Source organism: Paramisgurnus dabryanus, chromosome 2 (assembly GCF_030506205.2).
Source record: "Paramisgurnus dabryanus chromosome 2, PD_genome_1.1, whole genome shotgun sequence".
In the NCBI taxonomy this organism is placed as follows: Eukaryota; Metazoa; Chordata; class Actinopteri; order Cypriniformes; family Cobitidae; genus Paramisgurnus; species Paramisgurnus dabryanus.
In genome coordinates this window covers 37,968,435-37,991,969 of record NC_133338.1, presented here as the reverse complement: position 1 = coordinate 37,991,969, position 23,535 = coordinate 37,968,435, and the positions used below count along the sequence as shown (strand labels likewise).

Here is a 23,535-nt window from a genome sequence, read left to right as displayed (position 1 = left end):
CTAACAGGGCCTGTAATGAGTTTTCACCTCTCAATCATCTTCCTGCTGAAATAACAACAGGATGAGAGGCATTATAAACAGCAGATTAATACAGAATGTAGTTTGCATAGCTGTCCTGTGCTCTTATTATAAGATATACAGAGCTAAATGAGTAACCTAAATCAGTCTGAACTAAAGTGACTGGATTCAGCTGGAGGTTTTGCCTTTGTCCTCTGCTTTGTTTACATGTACTTTGTTTTGATGGGTTTAAGCATAACATCCATGTAAATGTTACATTGTTTGCATTAATAGTATGTGCGTTGTTAAAAGAGGATATAATAAAAACATATTTAAAGCTCTGTCACTGAAATATGTAGCAATTTCAACACTTCCTGTGGTAACAAGAGGTATTGCAAATATTTTTTTTTCTTCAAGCTTTCTTACATCTGCCATTGGACAGAAAAACAAATAGCACTGCCATTGCCCAAAACTCATGCTTGTGCACATTTTAAAAGATGCATGATAATTATGTTCTTACTATTTTATAATTTGCATATAAACTGAAGGCACGGTCCATTATATTATGAGTGTGTTTATAATGTATTATTTTGATCAAATAAATAAATTATGGCTTTATATCATCAATTTATCACTTATTGCCCATAACATGAATGTTTTAGTGCTTTATTATGGCTAGAATTTTAATCATAGTGCATCCATTTATTATTTCTTCATCTTCTCTTAATAGTAATAAATGGAACACCAAGGAAGAGAAACAGCCCATGTGAGAAAGCAATGTGGCACTCCAATCTGGGGTGTTGGGTCTCTTTTTTATCTGCAAATAATGCTCCAATTTATGTCCAAGCTGTCTAGTGATTAGCCACGGTAGTCCAGTCTTGTCACTAAGGAAATGCCCCATGCCACTTCTTGGCATTCCACATGAGCGTTTGAACATGCCAGCTGGCTGTGGACAGGCTTCTTCCCCTGTGTGTGATCTGAAACTGGGATTTCTGCATGCTGAAACCAAGGCCTCCAGCATCCCTCTGATTCTGGAAGGACAAAAAGAAATCTAAATCATTCAGAAAGTCATCAAGTTGAAATAAGTATGGAACTAAAATGCATCACTAAATCACTAAATAAGTATTTTAGTGCCGTACTGGCATTTTGGTCACGGCTGATAATTGTTTACAAAATGCTTAAATCACAGTTATTAAAGTCATTTGGGTTTGATGACGCTTAGCAGTAGCTGGCAGTGTATTATATAAATCTATTTGGCAGTGCTAGGCAGCTGATGAATGTGAATTTCAGAGATCTAGTGTCTTTGCCTCTGTGGTGGGTCATGTCTCTGATCAGATTGATGGATGAGTTGGACTGAAGGGGCAATAGGTTGTGACAGCGTGGCTCGATTGAGTGTCCCCCACCAGGCAGAGGGAACTTTAGTGAACACATAAGACAACTGAGTGACAGTATGGCCTTGGCACTGGTGACTCTGGGATGGTGCTTAAAAAGCAAGTGAACATCTCATCCACCTTGTTTAAATCCATGACAGCTGTACGGCTTCAACCGAGGCTTACACAAAACAGCAAGACTGTTCACACATTATAAAGTCTGTTATTTATTTTTGCTATTTATTTTATTATTTGATTAATTTACTTATAATACATTTTTGTTAAGGCCTCTTCTTAAATGACACAAAAAAAGCATTAACTAGGTTGCATCTGTATTAAGTATAAAGACAAGCATTCTGAAATCTTATTGTTATTTGAAAAGGGTCTTTGGAGCTTTGATCAAATTATAATAATAAAAGCCTGAGAAAGAGATGGTAAATGAGTAAAAGATCACCATTTGATCACTTTTTGCATTTGACTGTATATCAAAACCTTTTTATAAAAATGCTAAACATGTTCAATAAATATGCATAGCATGTCCAGTTTTCACAAAAGATATACTGAAAAAAAATGATTCATTCAATTTACTCAATTTTTTAAGGTAAGTGGTCGTAATCAATTTATTTAAGCTACATTTAAACAAAAGATTTTTGTTTTGTTTTGTATTTCTATTTTTTTTTTTTTTGTTTAAATGTAGCTTAAATAAATTGACTGGACCACTTACCTTAAAATATTGAGTAAATTGAATGAATCATGTTTTTCAGTGTAAGAGCAAGTTAGACAATCAACATTAAACAGCGAGACAGAGAAGTTAAAAGCATAGAAAAGAGAAAGCAGGAAATTATATCTGCACGAGATGCTGTAGAATCAATCCATCTGAAAACCTTATTTAGTAATATACTTCAACAAACTTAAAAAAAAAACATTGTTAAAACTTAGTTGATTGAGTTGAAAAAGGAGCCCTCAATTTGTGATATTGTTTCATAAACTAATTTTTACTGAATGCTTGCCTGGGGCCAGGACCTAGTTTTCATCAAAGTATCAACATCACCTAGAGCTTACAGGAACTAGTTTATTTTTTTATGTCATTTTAGAGTTATGCTCACAAATTTAAAGTATAACAACCCTAGAGCATAACAGGCATTTACAAAGGGCTAAAATGCAAAGCATGGGTGCAGTAAAATCATGTTAAAGGGATACTTCTGTCATCATTTACTTACCCTTGTGTTGTTTGAAACCTGTATGAATTATTTTGATGAACACACAAGAAGATATTTTTTATAAATGATGGCAAGCACACAGCTTATTGGAACCATTGACTTCCATAGTAGGAAAAACAAATATGATGAAATTCAATAGGTGCCGTAGCACAACTGTGTGCTATCTGTTATCTAGGGTGACCATACATGCCATTCAAGTGAACATGCCATTATTCCCGGATGCGTCCCGTCCAGCATTTTGTGTTAGTCTACCGGAAGTCGTATTTGTCGACCGCATACGTCATAGAGGGTTATTATTATTATTATTATTACAGAAAAGCAACCGTTACATTTTAACGTAAGAATGAAACTACGATTGTATATCTTATGTTTTTAACTGAATGGCATACACTCTGAAAACAAACGGTTCTATATAGCACCAAAAGTGGTTCTTTGCTCGTAATCATATAGAAGAACCATTTTTAGTGCCATATAGTACCGGTGAAGCACCAGTGAAGCACCTGTGTAGAACCATATAGTGCTATGTAGAACCATATGTGGTGCTATAGTGGTGCTATATGGCCCATATATGGTTCTACACTGGTGCTTTACTGGTGCTTCACCGGTGCTATATGGCACTAAAAATGGTTCTTCTATGATTACGAGCAAAGAACCAATTTTGGTGCTATATAGAACCGTTTGTTTTTAGAGTGTATGCGGTCAACAAATACGACTTCCGGAAGATGCACCGAAATCCTGGACGGGATGCGTCCGGGAAGAATGGCACGTATGGTCAACCTATGTTATCAAAAAAACTTTTTCATAATTTTTCACAATACTTTCATAATATTTGTTTTCCTACTATGGAAGTCAATGGTTGCAATCAGCTTCATACAGGTTTAGAACAACATGAGGTTGAGAAAATGACAGATTTTTCATTTTGATTGAACTATCCCTTTAAAGGCATAGCTCACCAGAAAAAAAGCCCCATAATTTACTCACCTTTATGCCACCTTAGGCATATTTGACTTTTTAGGTACATATGACAAATCTCAAGATCCTTTAAATCGCATATGTAAATAATACCCTTTTTTTTAAGCCCATTCATTATCAAAATACCATATCACTCCAGTGAGTTAATATGTAGTATATCTTCTGAAGCAAAACAATATGTTTGTGAGCAAAAAGTATTTGTATTTTAAGTGTGTTTAGCAATTGATATGTCACATTTAAAAGTAAACACATTAAAATTAAAATAACGGCATGCCAGCTCAAGACTAGATGTCATATACGTTGTGATAAAACATGCAGTCATAAGACATGCGAGAACCAATGATCATCTTATGTACTGACATGGAGCTGACATACTGCCATTTAAGTGGTCATTTTAATTTTCTAATGAACTATTCCATACTAACATAAGTAAATATGATGTTGTGACATATAAAGAGTTCACTGGGTGCACTTATACTCTACTTAAGCAAAACAATGGTCCTTTGTGAACACTTTCAGATAATTTGTTGGAGCATGCGATCGTTCTCTTTGTATGCCTTAAGTAGTGGTTTTGGGGTATCATGCTTCTTTTGATCAGATTAGTGGGAGACACATGGCCAAGGGGCTAGAGAGACTGGGGTAACATGTCTCTTTTTAACAGGATCATTTTGTTGAGGGACTGCCTGACCCGGCACCATAGCATGCAGTAGACGAAACCCCATTGGGCTCAATCCTATTTAGTATATATCACCATAGCAGCAGGAGGTCTCCATATGGTGAAGAAGATTCCTATTTGAGCCCAGCAGCCTGTTTCCTTTCCATCAGCCGGTGGAGCAGAGCCCCATTCAATTATATCTGCTATATCTGCCAATGGTTTTCCTGCTCCAATTTGGATGATCCACTCATTGCATGGACTAATCAAGTCAACTGTCTAAAGCATGAATAACGTTTAACTATTCAAATTTAGGTCAACAGCGTGCAAGACCAGATTTAGATGTTACTTTGGCTTGCCTTGTTTAAAAGAACCAAAACTCCTATTAAAACATTTGTTTAAATAGGTTGCATGTGGCTTGCAGTGTGCAAATACAACTCTTGTAAGAAAAATACCCATTCTTTACCAATTTAGAACTCGTGTGTCTTTCAAGAAACAAAGGATTTACTGTCTCAGAAATGACACTATTGAAATCTTTTCGTATTAGCATACATGCCTGAGAATGAAACTGTCAGCCAGCTGCACTACCAATTAGCCAGTTTCATCATAAAGACTTGTATCAGCAGAAAAAAGTAATCATTTGCAGTAATGCGAAGGCCTTCTTCATGATTTCCTCATTAAATTATTCATAGGGCTTCCTCTGCTTGTATATTTTCCATTTAGAGCGACAAGGTTCATTTTGAAGATGAAGCTCCTGACATGTTTTGTGTAACTGTTCTTATTGGTCTTTTTCTGGTTTAAAACCATAGTCTACATAGGTCGTAGATCACAAGTAAGAAAAGAGCCTTGTTGAAAAAGTGGTGAAGTATCCAAGATGAAGAGGTAGAGCTAGAACTCAGGTCTGCTTTTCACTTTTCACCGCCAGCGTATCCATGTCTAATCTGATGTGATATGTGACCTGATAATGACAGGAGACCCTGTGCAACCAAAATCACCTAAAGTATAAAGGCACCACCTCACCCACAGCCATATCAGTGGAGGATCTCTAAAAGAAAATAAAGAGTGCTCTCTCTGATGATCACCTCCAACTGATAAGGTGTCAGATGTATCACTACATTACTGTGACTGGGGTTGTTCTGTTTTTCTTTCATTTGAACTCCCGCTGCTGCAGAGCGAGTAATCAGCCTCTCTCCATGCTCTGTACGGAGACCCCCACCGGCCCTCTGATCCACCGGCAGATATCAGTGTCTCGTAATGGATTAAAATAGGGTTAGACAAAATGGATATTATATCAAAGAGTGCATGTGTCTGGCTATTTTCTACATTTCTGCAGTCAACATGTGATCAAAACAACAGAGATGGTAGTAATAATAGTTGTAATGTGTGCTGGAATCTAAGCCGGCTTTTGTTTTGTGTTTTACTTGGATGCACATTGGCATGGGTGTCTGATTTTGTATACCCAACTGTGCCCCAGTAAGACCATGAAATAGATATTGGCAGTCAGTTGTTTGTGTGAACGAACAGAAAAAGACGTGTTCATTTTTAGAGAATATCTATAACAATATGCTTTTCGGCACATTTATTGATGTCGTGACAGATTTTATTATGTGTTATTCCAAAACAGTGTTGCCAGATTTAATCTCTGGTGTAAAGTTAATAGGACAGACTTTGTTAAATGTGCCATGGAATTCTCCAGAGGGAGTTGCAACAATATCTCTTTAGATGTAAAATTGTAAGTTGATACTTGCAATTGTGATTTAGAAAGAGGCAGCAAGATGTATTCCTTACGTGATGGTTAATTTGTGCCTCCAAGGCAACCGATTAAAAACTGACATGGATCTGATAGCTGTGCCATCCTGAGGTATCACTGACAATGTAATGCGGTCTCTATTCTTTTTCCCCTTCTCTATCCACACCCCGCCCACCTTTGCTACTTCTCTATCTCTCCCACACACTTCTTTAAACCAGTCTTGGCTGAAACACCATGTGAGCAGTGAATCCATTACCCCAGCGACAGCTCAATTCAATTATTAGACGGGCTAATAATCTGACTGAATTGATTGTTCGCTATATCCCCAGCCAAATGGCTGATGGAGAACGGATCATGTTTGAGACTTTTTGCTCTTAAGACAGGAATAGAGCTCGGGCCGAATATGACCAGGAGCTTTTCGTAATGAAGACCGCTATGCTTTCATCAATCCGAGAGTTTGACTTTGAAACCTGAATTCATAAATACGCCCAAGGAAACCAATTTGTTTAGCAAACATTCAGTGTTTTCTTCATTTATTACAACATCGTTGCAGAAACAAGAAAGAGAGAAGAAAACATTTTTCACATTATTGAACTTTCAGTTTAAACTGAACGCTTTGCATTTCGCTTGATTGACTTTAAACTGGATTCTGGATAACTATATTATATCTGATTTTAATGTAAGCTGTAATTTTTGCCATTATCAGCATTTACTAAAAAGGGACTTTCCTGTCAAAGTCAAATGGAAACAAGTGGGTCAAAATGCAGTTTCAGCAGAGTACCAATTCAGTCAACAAAGCACAATAGTAAAAGAGTAGACATTTCAATTAGCAGCCCAGTAATGGATACCATAATTACTAACCTAACCTACAATTAAGCTCTGACATGATGACCAGAGTAGTGGTCCTAAAATATAAAGACCTTTTTCCAAAACTGTTCCTGTAGCTGTAACTAGAAACTTGTGTTAGCAAGTTGTGTTTGATCCCAGGGAACACACATACTGATACAAATAATGTTTAGCTTGAAAGCATTGTAAGTTGCATCGGATAAAAGCATCTGTCAAATGTGAAACAAGTCTTGTTTGGCATTGTATGTGCTTTTAACATATTTTCTATTCATTAAAGTTTATTTAATAGTTTTGTTAGAGAATCACAGCAGTCATTTGGCTTAATTTTAAATCTGCTTTAATTAAAACAAAAAATAAACTGGAGTAAATAAACATAATGTATGTATTTATCAAAAAGTGCCATGCATTAATTTGCTTAAAAATGAGATTACTTAACTAAATAGAAAAAAATAAACGTAGCTATAATTGCAATGAAACGACTTTTATGTTTTGCAACTCGACCCCTCAATGAAAAAATTGTCACAATATCGTGGTTAAATCCACGACTGAGCTTTTATTCCCTGGTGGGGGTTAGCTTTCATCCGCCTGTTTTGATTGGAGGAGGATTTTAGAGGCCGGTTTTACAATTGCGTTGGCCGCTCGCTTCAGACGGAACCGCGAGACAGGACAGATGAGAAACTGCCTGCATCTGGAAACATTGAGGAGAAAAGGAGGCTTGACTCCAGTCAGTCATCGGCGGTAAGACACCTCCTGCTTGCGTTACATTCACCGGTCACCATCATTCCGACTGCTGGAGGAGGAGAGAGATCGTGTGCTTTACAGCAGCTGCACCTGACTGATCTTGGAGATACCTCAGTTTTATTTGGCCAGTCTTTATTGACTACTTCCTGAAGCATAATCAAAATTCCATTGGCTTTCCTTGTTTTCCCCTTCAATTTCGGGAGAGGACTTTGCCTAGAAGGACCTTATCATTCCAGACTGCTGGCGTTGGATGTTGATTGTTGTTCAAACAGAAGTGACACGGCTTTTGGGAGCAACCCTGGACACCCGGTGTCGTGTCTGGAAGTGTTCAAAGGTAGGGAGTGATGATGCTTTTACCAGTGTTTTGGCGTTTTTGAAGAAAGCAATAGTTAGAAGTATGTAGCATGTCAGCGGTGGTCGGTAAAGAGTTGTCTGCAGAGGAATAGAGGGGACAGGTCGGGTTCACCTGAAGTCCTTTTTTATTCTTCCGCAGACAACGCTTTTGAATTAACCGCACGCGTATTACAAAGCGTGCACGCATCGTTTGTAAATGTTAACGCGCAAGATGACATTTCGTCGGCATTGCTGGACTATGGTGCTGCTCTTACAGTGAGCAGCTCAACTTTTAGTTTTGAGCTTGACGATCTCAACGATGTGGAGAAGATGCGTAAGGGATTCACTAAGCTTCACCATAAAAACGATAGCCAAGTTTATTAAAATACAGGTGGGGTATACTGGATATCAGATCGTTGCAGAAATAACCCACATTTAACGGATCATACGTTTCTAAATGCTAGGATTAAATAATTTGTATTTGTTTATTTTTTGTTACTTTAGCACGATAGGTTATGCCGTTGTCTCATAACGCCACCGAGAGCTTTGGACACAAGTTTACATGCCGCATTATTACAAAAAAAAGAGATGATGTCTGGCTTCAGTATTATTTATTTAGATATATTTGACCAAGAACTTAAAGCGTGAACACCAGCAAAGACAGTATTTAGGTAGAAGTCGTGAGTCTTTTTCCTGCATCATTTTTAGTGTGTGACAAAAGGAAACGTTACATAAAACCGAGACTGAACGAGTCGCCTCGCGCTGATGAATCTATAAACCAGTCAGCATTCACGAAGCTCAGGCTCGGCGGGGAGTGAGTCGTGCGGGTGCAGAGAGAGAACAGCTCCCCGGGTGTTAAAACAGTCATATACACCCCAGTGTGAGAATCAAAATATGAATCATTAAGGATATCCTCTATCAGTAAAATCAGCTGTAAGATGTGAGACAAAGTAAGCAAGCAGTGTGAGTATTTGTATTATTATTCTGGATGAGAGGTTCCCATATAGCCCGAATTGGACTGTTGTGGAAAAGGCCATGAAAAGTCTTCATAACATGAATTTTACATTAATAAATGAGCTTTCAGTTGTGACCACAGACCATTTTGATCATAATAGGCTGTTTAGAAATTATGACAGAGCCAATATGATATGTAGCTACTAAGATTATCAGCTGTCTGTGACTTTGAGGCAGTTTAATTTTACCATTAGGCCCAATTACAAAAAATATGGGACGTGTACAACTAATAAGGAAAGACTACATCAAGTTTTTTTTTCAACAATTCAATCCACCAGCATTTAAAGAGCAATGGTAAGGGGTAATTGTGTATATACTGAGTTGTAATAATGCATGAAGGATCCTATGCATACAGGCATTCAATAGAGGGTGCTGTTGTACTTTTCAGTCCTGTTTGCTTACCACAGTTTTGTCTCGGAGGACCACTCAAAAAGATTGAGCGCCACCGTCTGTGTTGCCCATGCTCCCTAGGGATGCAGAATTCAATCTAACAGAGGCTCTGGCTAATGCTGTGGCACTTTGTCAGGATTAACATCTTTCTAGTCAGTGGCTCCTGTTACCTTTGGTGTCACATTACCACCTTGGAGTTGTGTGAAGGGGGAAAAATGAAGCCCTGGATATCTTGCACCGCATTGTGTTGGGTGCTGCACCGCTTCGGTCCCACATGACTGCGGGTCGATAGAGGAAGAAGCTCAGTCATTTTCAACAAATATAGGCATTTGTTATTTTGACTGGTGCAACTACTCCCACAGCCAGTTTTCAACACCAGCAAGCAAGGCAGACAAATCAGAGTTTAATTTTAGTCAGAAATGAACGAGGAAACTGTATTCTGCAAGGAAGTATTTTATTTCAGGTTTCCAAAAGTTTTTTTTTGATGCTTAAGTGAAGTGATGTTCAGACAAACAGTACTTTAGCAAATTAATTAGCTTCACTGAGGGAAGGTTAATTACCGTAAAGTATGAAAAATAATCTAAGGAAACTGTCTGTGTTTCTCTGTATCTTTTATGACAGCTGTATGCTTTTAGTGTAGTGGTTTCTACTCAGGCTTAAAATAATGATGATTATATTGGCGCCTGGACAGGGCCAAGGATTTCATGCCAACTGTCTCTAGTGGAGAAATGTCATGCCATCTGTTAGTGACCTTGAAACACATAAATAACATTTCCAACGGGTGGCATGGTGCTATATAAGAGCTCTTTCCTTTGTTCGAATTGGTTAAAATTATCAATTGGCTTTTTGATATAGTCGATCATCTACACTTTAAAATGCTGTGCTGTTTCATGATTTGGTCAAAAATGGACAAATCCGACCATTAGATTATATAACTTAGAAATAGCTCAAATTCGACCCAACCATTGGCTACTCCAACCCAGCATAGGTTAATTTAAACCAAGGCATCAGATTTGAAATATTTTACCCAACCATTTTTTTTAGAGTGTAACTTATGTGGGCCTGAATCTTTACCTCTGTAATGGTTTTACAAAGAGTAATAAAGAGAGGCTACAATTACCACTCTAAAATACGGTGGATAAAATACGCAATGACAACAGAAGAATAAATTGGATGCGTTTGGTTTTCAAAAAATCCCTTCAAATAATTATTAATAGAGTATTTGACACAGTGGAGAATTATAGCTTCATTTATACAAAGCACCCTTCATGCCGAACGTGGTTGTACTAATCACTGTGTGGGTGCATGGAATACATTCATTCACCCTTATAAGCAGCAATTAGCAAAGCAAAAATCACACAGCCTTTATTCATGGTAACTTTTAAAGCAGGGAATGATTCTACTTTCTTTCATTTTTTTTTTTTTTTTTAATGCTTTGCTTCACCAGGCGGTGCAATGGCAAACCATTACTCAATCATTATCTCACTACTGATTCAGTACCAGAGAGGTGTGGCCTAACTTCAACTCTTATTGATTCAGAAATATCTGATGATCAATTGGTATGAACCATCATTTGATGTTCAGCTAATTGTATGTTTTTAATGACAGCTGCTGTGATATGTGAACATTAAAACAAACTGTTGTCAGTGTGAACCCAGTTGATGGGTTGCAGGTCTGATATTGAGATGCTTCAGACAGCATAGCATACTGAATTAAAAATGCCTCGTTCTTAATATTCTCCATTTACTCTGGATGGCCTAAAGTGTCAGAGCTGAAGTAGATTTTGTCAAAAGCCGAGTTGAAATACCTTTTTTCTGATGTCAAGGCCACTCTTTGATCTAGCACCATATCATCATATTGCTTTTTAGCCTTTGAAGACCATGATGTAACTCACCTTTCTTTGACTATTTTATTCTGTATTCTTTTATAGATGGCTCTCCGTGGCTAATGTATGGTATATATTTAAAAAACGAATTAACCTAGTGCATGTTTGGTGCTGTAATGCTTGCAGACGTTTATATGTTTGCATTCACCAACATGGCTATAATTAATTTAATGCATTTGTTCTGAGTGTATTAAGCCCTATTACAAACATAAACATGCATCTTTATTATTTAATATTTGTAAAATGTTTAATATTAGACCTTGCTAAATTTGTCACTGCTTTTCCCCTTAGTAGTCATTAAAATACCTTTTTAAAAATAGTTTTGTTGCAGTGATCAGAAAATACACATTCTTGCTGTTTTCTTAAGCAGGTGACCTTTAGAAAGAAAGCACTGTTCGTAAGTGATGTGGCTTAGGTGTATGAGCACTAATAGGCTTGACTCTTTTCTCAGGCTGGCCTGGCTGGAAAAAAGCTGATAGCATTATTCTGAACCCATTTTCACACTGCACAATGAGACATGAAACACGTAACCTTTTCTCCTATAATGTAATCATACGACAGAAATGCCTTCTTTTCCAAAAATACACCAATAAAGGAGTCAGAAAACTTTATCATGTGTCTGCCGATGTCATGATGTGATGTCAAATACTAGAAGCACAAAAACCTTGCATTAGGACAATATGTGGGTGCTTGGATATGGTTTTCCTTGCATTTCCCATTACCAGATTCATGCATGTGGTCTTCCTGCTGGTCAATGAATAATTGCTTATTATTTGTAAGGCCAGGCACCCATCTTGTGTTAATGCTGCTGATGGTTTGCACAGGTTTGCAGTTCTTTCCTTTAGAGCGGGAAAGGGGTGGGCAGATGAACTGATCTGCAATGACACGCTCCATTACTCCTTCTTTGCATCTGCAATAAAGCTAATTGTTGGGTTACCCCCGTTTAGGCCCAGCACAGCCACAGTGCGCAATCGCTAATGTTCTATGCAAACCGAAAAACAATGTTCCACATAGAGGGATCAGAAAGAGCATGGCAACAGAAATGGATCACATAAACACCTTCCATTTCCTGCGGAAAGTGAACGAACATCTTTTAATTTACAACTGTAGCAATCTGAGCGTTATGTACATAGGGTTCATTATCTGGTGGCATATGGTGATGCATTTGCATAATACGCTAATACTTACACTAGCTCTCTTCCTTTTATCCTGTTCTGTGCTATTGGCAATGTATGATGCACCGCAATTAAACTTTTCCCTGAGATGTATACTCATTGTTCTTTCGCCTAATTAGGTCTTTGAATATAATAAAAGAACAGGAGGAACACACCTAAAATAACAACTTGATCGTTGTCATTTTACTCAACACGTACATCCACAGCGTTATTCTGTCTTTAAATATTTATCTGTCGCCTAAGCGGCGCCTAAATTACCAGAACACAAAGAAAAGCCAAAGAAACGGTGAGTGGCAGGCATGATAACAGCGGCTAATGCCTGGTTAGTTGTCTCTTATGGTTTTTGCAGGTGCTTTGCTAGCATGTAAGCTTTTGCAGCAACATACAATTAGCTTATTGCATCCTACTTAAGGATAATGAAAATGGCTTCTACTGATATTCAGAAACGAATTGATAAAAGTAAATTTGGTAAAAATTAGCTCCGTTCAAGACATGAGGCATGAAATTGGTTTTGAAGCTTGCTGCAGACAGGGGGAGGTAAAGTGCATCGTTGTTCTTACAGTTCGCTGGATCTCTCATTGCTTGCTGTCCTTTTAGTCCGCTGTATTTCCTCAGAGCTGCTCACCTGTTCTCAATATTTAATGCGGTGGAGGGTCTTTTGGGCTTGTAATGAAGTGGAGGTCAAGAGATTCCTCCAGCTTCATTCCCCCAAACAGGCCCTGTAAATGTCAGACAGGCTGCAAGAAAAGAGTCTGAACTTTTCCCTGTCTATCTCAGTCAGTCATCTCTTATTTCTCTTCATCACTCTTGCCCACTCGCTTGCTCCCTCTATCTCTGCCAACTGCACTGATCTCCAGTCAGCCATAACTTGAGCTTTTTCATGTTGTATTACCTCCTCATCAGCCTTTTTTCTGTCACTCATCCGCCCTCTACCACCTCTTTTTCTTATCTGATGAAAGACAGAAAAAATCCAGCAAAACAAAATGAATTTGACATGTGTGATGTGTATGGTTATAGATGGGCACACAGGATCTTTCTTTTCAATACGGTTTTGTGTTTGCTTGTATCCTTTTGTTGTTTATTTAGCCTTCAAATGACACGGTCATTTCTTTCGACAGAGACGGAGGGAGACGTAACCGACGCCTCCTGGATGTTCCGTTTAGGTTTTGTGTGGTCCTGGCCATTTTCAGTGGCCCTGATAAAATATTCATCCATTTAATCCCTAAGCTGACACAATGGTGTGTGAAGAATTAGGCTATGTTCCATTCCACTGACCATCTGATGGGCAAGCTTCTCTAAAGACCTGGCCACAGCGTAAGCTTTTGGCTGCTTCTCTCAGAGAAAACAAGGGATCCACATCTAGCACCACTGGGGCTTTGTCAAAATTGAATAACAAGCTGGGTAATTACAACTCAGTTACCAGAAGAACACGGGAAAGACTGGAAGTAAAGGCACTTCCATTTTTAAGATCCCAAACTGTGCAAGACAACTAGGTTTATTGAACAGATAATAAAAAAGTTTTAAAACGAAATTGGTTTAACCGGTGGGAAAGATTTCTGTCGAAGGATGTGGCTTCCAGGCTGTAAGAATATTAGCCTGTGCCATCACAGACAGTGCATAGTCCTTGGCATTTATAGCCTTGTATCCATGATCTCCAAGGCCTCATCTTAACTTTTGGCTGGAAATCTGCTGCGGATAATTTATCATACTAAAACAAGCTCAGGGATTTGTAATCAGTAGTTTGTTTACTTTAGCCAAACACAGGGCCACGGATCTAGTGTATGATGTGGACCATTCTCTGCCAAAATCCAAAGACTTGAAAAGATATGTAAATGATTTTATCTTCTCTTTTATACCTCACAGGGAATTATAATAGGACAAGATGCGTGATTGATTATATGTATTTATCTAAATATAACAATCTGAAGACCTAATTTCCGTAGAGGGAAATTGCAACTAAATCAATACAGATGAATAATTATTTTTTTGAAATACAAAAATATGTATGAACTCAATTTGATTGGAACATCTGGTGTTTTATAATGTATAAACTCTTTTGACATGATATGCTAATCAAATTTTTAGGCTAAATTGAAAGAACATTCAAAAGAGGAGAGGAACAATCCCAGCACATGTTCTGGATTTCCTTCTTATTGACTTTTTAAGAGAGGGCCATTCAGTCAGTCCATCTCTCTAAACGCTATTTATGTCATTTTCCTTTTAAACCCCGAGATCATCAAAAATGGCATGAAATGAGTGAATAATTTATTTAGCTCTCATTCTAGTGGATTCGGTTAATGGGAAGCGGTACGGTCACAAAGGCATACATTTGTAAATGAGGCAGATAAACCTTTGGGTAGACAAGGAGCGTTTTGTTTGACACAGGAATTCTGTTGTTGGCTGTTTTGGTTGTCAAGTGCTCTGGGAAGGCAGGATGTGTACTGGGCCTACAATGGGCCTTTCAGCTAAGCATCTCAGATGCAGGGAGATGCTGTCCCGCCTCCTTTCACAGTGCCCTAATCTCTTTATCAGGCAGCTACAATGGTGGATTCAGTCTTCTCCCTTGCCGGCGAGAGCTCAGAGACTAGCGCTTTAAACTGTTCATACATAGTCTAAACTTAGCCGGCATCACCGAAAAGTAGAAGGTTTAATAAGTGTCCATGAGTTATCTGTGATTAGAAGGATATACATTGAGAAAATGACTGCAAATGAAATAGCAGCATGATTGATTTGTATATATAATTATATTAATAGTTATTTGATTGAATTTATTTCTTTATATTATATATTATTATGATTTTATTAAAGAATGGCATCATATATATTTATATAATTCTATATGATTGATGTATGAAAATGTAAAAAGTGTGAAAATAATACTTAACAGAATGTGACACAAGGGGACCGTTGTCTCTGAGTCAAGGCCCATTTTTGTTTAGTGCTTGTCAATGATGGTTTGCATCAGTGAACACATTCACACTCCTGGAGCCAGCACCCTGAGGAATCTTCCTGCTTTGCAGTGCTCCCACTGTAGAGTGAAAGTTTTCATTGCACTTGCGGGGCTGTTTGTCTTTAATGCAACAGCTTTCCCATTGCTTTTAGTCTTTGTGAATCATTCTTCACGTTCGCATTAGCAAAATGCATTAAGGCGTTTTAGTTTTGCATGGATCACCGTGATGCCAAATTGCAGTTAATTTCACACCTCTGTAAATTCTGTTGTGTCAGGAAGGTTCTTTTTAGACCTCTTTCTGTCACTGCCAGGCTCTGTTGTAAATAGTTCGGGGCCTCTGGGACTTGTCCAGCCTGAGGTTTTAATTGTTTTAATTTAAAGCACGGGTGTCCACATCCTGTTGACCCTTGTTTGTTGGGGTTTGTAGGTTACAGTAAGGCAGAAATTATTTCCAGCTGTCCGACTTTGTGGGTGGCCGATGGGTGGACAGTCTTTTGAGCAAAGCAGCCGCTTCGCTTTCTAATTAGGCTGTTAAACATTAGCACTACAACTGTTGCAGGGGTAGGGATGTAATGGCCTTTTCAATGGGAACTGTAAAGGGCTGAACACTGCTTGTCACTTGCACAAGGACACAGGGCCCAGTAAAGGCCAGCACAGTATTCATTAACATGACAGTTAGCCTGGTGTCGTAAAACTAAACCGGCTTGTAATGGAGCAGCCCGGCCCCTTCTGAGCAACCAGGAGAGTGAGGTGTACAGGGGCCTTAACCTAGAGAGACGCCCCATACAAATAAGCCCACCACTCCCACGAAAAGCAAACAAACTACATTTCCTTCGATTATTATGCAAAATGCTGTCTTTTCTTTATAAGGCTGGAAAGACCTCCAATTGTACATTCCCACCTTAGTTTCCTGACAGTTTGTCTATTCACTATGTTTATGCCTCCTTAACCCAAAGCAAACCCAGTTTCTTTGACGGATATTTGCATGATTGTTGACCTGACAGCTGTCTGTGTTTGAATGGCTCTCCTTGGTAACAGAAAGAAAAGCAGCGTATGGAAGTATTAAAGCAGTGACCGTGTCAATGTGGACTGTAAAAACCAATTGCCTATAAATGACATCATGTGTTCCCTGACGTAATTTTTTTACATACGTTCTTTGTTAGAATAATTTGACACCATTACTTCATTTCTTTATGCTGGATCTCAAGTCCAGGCCGTGTGGAGAGCAATTGCTGTTGAAACGTATAGGAGCCAAAATTTGCTTTTCTTTCAGTGCAAAACTCTGCTGTATGTGTTATATTTGGGGACAGTTGAGGGTGAGCCAGTGCATTGTTTCTCAGAAGTGTCTTGAAGTAGAATTGAAGTATGTGCGTCACCACATGCACACAAATGGGGGATTTCAAAAGCACTGCTCCAAGCGGCTCTTCAAGCAAAAAGGAAATGGGAGATTTTGAGCAGCATGAAACCTGACAATTCTATTCAAGTTTTTAACTTGGAGGTGTTTCTCTGCTTCTTTGGGCTATTTGGGGTGCAGCGTATTGTCACTGGAAGTGATGGACGGATAGAGAGGGCAGTGTTGTATTTTCTTTAGTAGCTTGCATTGTGTGCATTCAAAAACTGTGGGGATAGATTTCGAAAAATGGTATTACTAAATATATATATGACCATATTGTAAATAGTTTTGGTCAATAGCAATATTTTTCACTATATAGAGGTCTGGACGTCATGTGACCCATTCTGTTTACGCCACCCACCATGACCCATTCTGTTTACGCCACCCACCATACTGGCAAGCAAGGACAGCCGGGAGCAAATATGAAATGAATGGGACCAGCAGGAGTTTAATGGCAACAAAGTTCACTGCGCACTTTTAATCAAAAGATTTTTGTGATTGTCGCAAGCAAAAATCCTTGATCTTGCGGCACGTTTTCTTAAAAAAATGTGATGGAATATGCGGGATATTTATGCAATTTTATGTGTTGAAATTGCGTGAACTTGCAAAAATTGTGGGAACTTGCAAAAACTTAAACTAATTTTCAATGATGTTCACGTCACATAATCACGTCACTTCATAACGTTCCCATGGCAACAGGGGACATGGCTGCGCATGTGTGGGGTAAATTCAACATTTTTCAACTTTCGGCAAAGATATATGTGATTTTTGCTACGAAAATGCGGGCATTATGAAATCATGCAAGCCCCGCATATTTTGCACACAGAAATCTGCAAATATGCATTAAAAATTGGCTGATTATGCGTTAAATCATGCGATCGCATAATTGCGTTTTTCTGGAGGGACTGACTTATAAACATAAAACCCTTAAACAACATGTTGAAATTGTAAGGTTTGTAAAGTATACAATTTTTGTCTGTCAATACAAAAGCTACAGTGCTCAAGTGCTTTACAATTGCCTGCCATAAGGGCGGGGTGCAGCCTAACTGCGTGACGTCAGCTGCAGAGCTCTATAGGGATTTAAATGTGTTTTTTTATTTGAAAACAATATGAGGTCCTTTAAACCAGTGATTCCCAAACTTTTTCATTCTACGACCCACTAAGGTATAATCTCAGCACCCATCAAAATATTTTTATAGGAATATGCAGAAAAATACATTAAGAAATCCAAACAAATTTTTTCCTTTTAGAAATATTTTCATTGTCATTGTATGAATTAAGTTTAATTGCAATCCCAAAATACCTGATATCAAATCCATTGCCATTAATTGTCATTATTAGGACAAAACATCTGTGTCATTTACTACTACAACCAAGTTTGGGCGACCCACCTGATCCCACTGTTGACCCACTAGTGTCCCCACACTTTACGTTTGTGAAAACCAATGCTTTACATTGGTAAAAATGTGAAAAAAAAATATTATTATGTATTTGGCAGACACTTTTATGTAAAGAAACTTATAATGCATTAAATCCATAAATTATCTTCTGTATTTCTGTTTGCTTGAAATAAAACCCAAAACCCTTTACTCTGCTTAAGAAATGCTAATCAATTGAGCTACAGGAACACATGGTGTAAAAACAACAACGAAAACAAAACAGTTCAATGTTTAAACTATAAAGTCTAATTATCTTTAGTTGCTGTAACGTCAGACACAAAGTCAATATCAATATAATTATAGATGTCATAAATATACAGACAGAGCCACCCTAGACAAAAGCAGAGCCATCAAATAAAACAATACAAATATGGGCGTTACTCTGACATTACTCTTCTAGTTGCCCCTGGAAATTTCTGCCACCCCTATATTTTAACGCAGACATTGTATTTTTTACTTTCTTTAAAATGTATGCTTTCTTTTCTTTGTTCATTCCCATGTGCAGCGCACAAAACGTCAGTATCATCCCAGCGAGAACCAGTAGAAGGAATATCTAAATGCAGGTGGGGAAGAAGGCAGGCAGATGCTATCATTTATCACACCCTTCTGAATGCAAGCAAAGCAAAACCTGGGGCTAAGAACAGAGGCACAGAAATGAAAAAGAGAGCAACATTTCCATGGCCCTTGAGGCCACGCTGACAGATATAGTCGCCTCGGAGATTAAATCAAATTCACAATGAACTCATCTGATACTAACACAAAGCTTGCCATTAACAATGTTAGTCATTCAGTTTGGCCACCTCCCGCTCAGGCTGAACAGAACATGTTATTGTATGCGGCGAGGGCACCCTGTGGGTCATTGTGGGTCAGCGCAGGTGTCCCTGGAAATCCTGTCGGGTAGCTACGCGCACTGAGGTGGCAAGACCCTCTCGGACCATTCCCCCCTTGGTCTCCGTCGTCAGTATGCAGCAAACACAGTCTCTCAGTCCCTCTGTTGGAGGTGGCTTTTCAATTACTGAGCGAGGCTGCAGGGAAAAGGCGCTTGACAAAAGCCATGACATAAACCATTTATAGTGCGGCTCCATCACGGCCCCAATGCCAAACCGGCCTGGACGCTTCATTTAAAAGAGAAATTAATCACACATGGTTTCAGGCACACAATAACAGATTATGACTGGCTAGTGGCACCTCACTGAATCCAGGGATAAAACTTTGAAAAGACACTTAAATCTGTGGAGAAATGCGTGGGGTTCTCTCAGCTAGTCAACAAAGTGTAGATATTTTGTTCGGTTCAAAGCAGCTGGTGTATACAGATTATTATAGTAAAGAATGAAACGCGGAAAGACAGAGAGAATGGCACAAATGTGCATAATATATAGAGTTTACACATTGAGAGTTCAGTGTAATATATTCTCTCATTATCACTGACTTCTTGCTGTCAGCACGGAAGATTACTGCGTCTATACAGGCATATTGGCGAAGAATACGCAAGACTCAGCCCGCTTTCATTAAACCACTGGAATAATTCATTTTCATGAATTATTCCATACTGTATTCTGCTTAATAATGGGGCAAATGATTGGAGAAAGAAATAGATGTGGGCAAAGAATGCCATTGTAGGACAAGAGGAAAAAGGAGAGATTCGGAAAGCAATGAGAGAGGAAACACTAGGAGTGTTTGGAATGGCGAGTGTTCACAGTGGATCTAGCACACCACAACTAATCAACCGTGATCGGGATTGTAGGCATAAAGAAACCTTTATGAGGCTGAAAATGACAGATTTAGTCATTAGCCACAGTATGGAGCGCACATTGGAAGTTACAGCTGCCTCTCCCTCGTGAGTAAGGGGGTACGAGAGCCACTGGCTTGATGAATGAGGCTCAACGGTTGCCGATTAGCGATGCATCCACGAGTGGGTGATATACAGAACCAAGATCATCCTGTAAAAATCTCCTCTACAGCTGCCGAGCCCACATTCTTGTGGCTTTTATTTATCGATTGTTTTAGTTGAGTGATTGTTTTCATTTAATTGTCTTTTACGTTTTGCACAAACAATAGCTTGCATAGGGAATCCTTTGCCAGGCTCAATGTCGTTCTGTCCAGTCCGTGTGAATGAATTTAACAAACATTGAGCTTTCCAGGATGCGTTTAGCATTCACGATCGCATGTGCAAGCCTCTTTTTAATTTGGCGAGCAGCTGTGGGTGTATGTCAGCACCCTTACCTCACCTCTGGCTACCGCGCTCAGAGGTAATGGCTGTTTAAAAGGAGGTGGCGATTATAATGGAAGGTTTTTTTATCCCCTCCGGAATGGCTGCAGACTCTGACTCACGTCACTTGATATTCATTGGAGGCTGTCACAATGCATGCAGCTCAGGGCCTACTCTTATCAAGATAAGCGTTCAGCCGCTCCCAGCTTTTGAGAGCTGGAAGAAATGGAGCAAATAAATAAATAAATAACATGGTAAATAATAAATAAATAAATAACCTTCTATAAGTCACTTTTCAATGACAGCAGGGGTGGAAAAAATAAAAAAAGTATGTTCTTATCATAAGAAAAATGGGTGACACATTATCTATGCGTAATGGCTCACAATACCTACATTTCGCAAGCGTGAGAGTTCAAGTGTTAATTAATCAGAAGGTTTGTATTGACTGATAAATTCTGTGAAGTTCAGGAATTAATGGAAGATTAGCTTTGGGCTTATCTTAATATTAATTCTCTGCTCGAAATGTCCTTTACTTATCTTTAGCCTATCTAAATTTCACTTTATCTCCCATGTATCACTGAGATTTGATCAGAATGCACCTCGGCTATGCAAACAGGGCATCAATGATATTCTGGCACAAAGTCCCATTTAATAGCAATTTACAGTTTTCACAGTCTTTTCTTAAGCTCTCGTCATTTCTAAAGATTTCTGTAAATAGATTACTACAATCAAATATGCTGCTGCACAAATCCTATTAGAAAGCACCAGAGTGTAGAAAATCATTTGCAGTTTGATCTGAAGAACTATAGACGAATAATAAAAACCTAATGATTTACAAAATTAGGGTCAGATAGGTGGAACTGCAATAATTCGATGTGCTTTTTTTGCACACCAAGAAAAAAAACATTGCTTTTTGTATCAGATAGATACAATAGCACATCTGACACCAGTCCCGCAGAGGCCAAATGCATGTTGAAAGCATATTGAATTTCCCTCAATTGCTGGTTTTCACACAGGTAATACGATGCACTAGGAGGCTCTTGTGCAAAATAAATGACAGTCAAGGAGGAAAAGTGGAGTGATTTAATTTGGACTCAAGTCAGGTGACTGTCAGCAACAGGGGGTCGGTGACCTCTTTTGAAGGAAATAAAGGACAGTCGTTCAAAGGCACATTTCATAATCTGGGAAATACATATTCAAGAGCTTATCCATAAACATCACCCTTGAGAGAGAAGTGGTGCCAGGAATATCAGAATTCAGAGAGGAAAGCTTTCCGCTGACCCATGGTCTCCTTAAGCTTCTGCAGTTTTCCACTTATACATACATTATCAATGCAATCACATTTTTTTGACCTTATTTTGTTACACACAAACATGCACACACTCGCGTGCTTGTGCCATGCAGGGTTTGTGTCGCCTCCTCGCCGAGAAGAAAATGGCGGGTGCAAGCACTGTGGTTATAACGCTGGTGGTGGTGATGCATCAGGGACAAACTCATTACTTGCACCCTGATTTGAGATTCCTCTTGGGGAGAAAAATGGCCTGGAAAAGAAATGAAAAGAAGAATAGATGGCTAGCTGTGAAAAGGGGATAGCCATTCATCAGCCACTCATTTCACCACACGGTTGTCTCCCATACAGGAAACCGAAAAACTCAGCTGCCAGAATATTGCTTGACTTATACAATTTCTTTCTTATCAACAATTCAGTGAAAATGTATAGTTATGGCTGAATAGAGGCATTTCTGCAATTATATGAGAGGAGAAGAACGTGACTTCTTGGTCTGAGTCTTTATCGAGTTTCTGTGGATCTTTAAATTATTAAAATGTCTTAAACTTTTCAAAATTGCAGGTAAAGAAACTTTCATGAATAGTACAGAAAAAATATGTATTTTGCTGAGGTCTTGTATTGTATGTATTGCTTTATTTGAACCTTAGGAAAAATATTGATAGTTGCAAAGTTTAATTAATTTCTGTACTCAAGTGACTAGATAGATAGATAGATAGATAGATAGATAGATAGATAGATAGATAGATAGATAGATAGATAGATAGATAGATAGATAGATGGTGCTCTTTGTCACAGATGCCGGTTAAACCATTGTGGTGCTCTTATAAACAGCCAATCAGATGCGTTTGTCGCTCTTGCGTCTAAAGAAGCTTTTGATTGCACCAGTCTGTGCTTGTGGGAGATTATGTGAAGGTTATTGGTTTTTGTGCTGCCTGTGTTGGGCGGTATGCATGTTGTTTGTGGATGCTTATTCATTCAGTTTGTTCCCCATGTCTCGTTTGAAGTGTTGGAAATCAGGCCCAGACAGTGTTGTTTATGGCCAGTGTCGGAGTGCTTTTGCTCTCGACAAACCCTTTAAGGGTGCTTTTATTACGTTCCTTTGATCATATTTGGACTTTTGTATTCACTTACTCTCTGCCATGCATCTTTAATGTGTGTTTTCATCCAAGATACATTTTTGATCATTTATATTCAGAACAGATAGTTGTAATTAGTCAGCAATAATAAATTATAAAAAAATATGTGTGCAAAAAGAAGGAATAATCAGCCCATATCTTATCTATTCACCATTTGCTAATAATTCCTGAAAATATACAGCTTTGAGCATAAGTAATTTAGTTCTGTCTCGCATTGCTGCCACAAACAACAATCATGTCTGCCAGGAGGCTATGTCACGTGTTTCAAAGATGAAAACTGTGGCATCGGCTCCCCACAGCTGTGACCTGCATATTTACCCCATAAACAGGCCTAATCTGTTAACCCGTGGCCTGTGTTTGCCCAAACCCAATTTCATCGTTTGTCCTGATTCACTTAGACACTTTTTTGGACGGTCCCACAGGTTTTCCAACGCAACGGCTCTGCTGCAGATTATGGAATACGAGAAACGCTGCACATTCAGACAGGACACAACAGAGCTGTCAGCAGCACACAGATAATATAAAGCTAAATATGGTTAGGCACAGAGATACCTCTGTGTATTATGTATGCCTATTTGTTATTTTTTGGCAGGTTCACATGTTTATATGAAGAAGAGCCGAAGAATGTTTTTTTTTTAAGCAGACGGCTGATCAGAGGTCCCACTCGTTGTAATTACGAGGCTTGCTCTGCCAGGCTTCACGACCAGGCTGTTAATTACCCTTTTCATGCTTTAAGATTTGCTGTCATGCAGCTGGGGAGCAGCAAAACTCAATG

At 38.7% G+C, this 23,535-nt stretch overlaps 1 protein-coding gene across 1 annotated transcript in view; it reads left to right on the top strand.

Annotated features, from left to right (window-relative positions):
• The first annotated feature begins 7,456 nt into the window (after positions 1–7,456).
• cdh11 (cadherin 11, type 2, OB-cadherin (osteoblast)) overlaps positions 7,457–23,535 on the top strand; it is a 51,842-nt gene continuing 35,763 nt past the window's right edge. The window contains exon 1 of the mRNA XM_065289303.2: positions 7,457–7,882. The gene's annotated coding sequence lies outside the window, so the exon portion shown is untranslated. The remainder of the gene's footprint in view (positions 7,883–23,535) is intronic.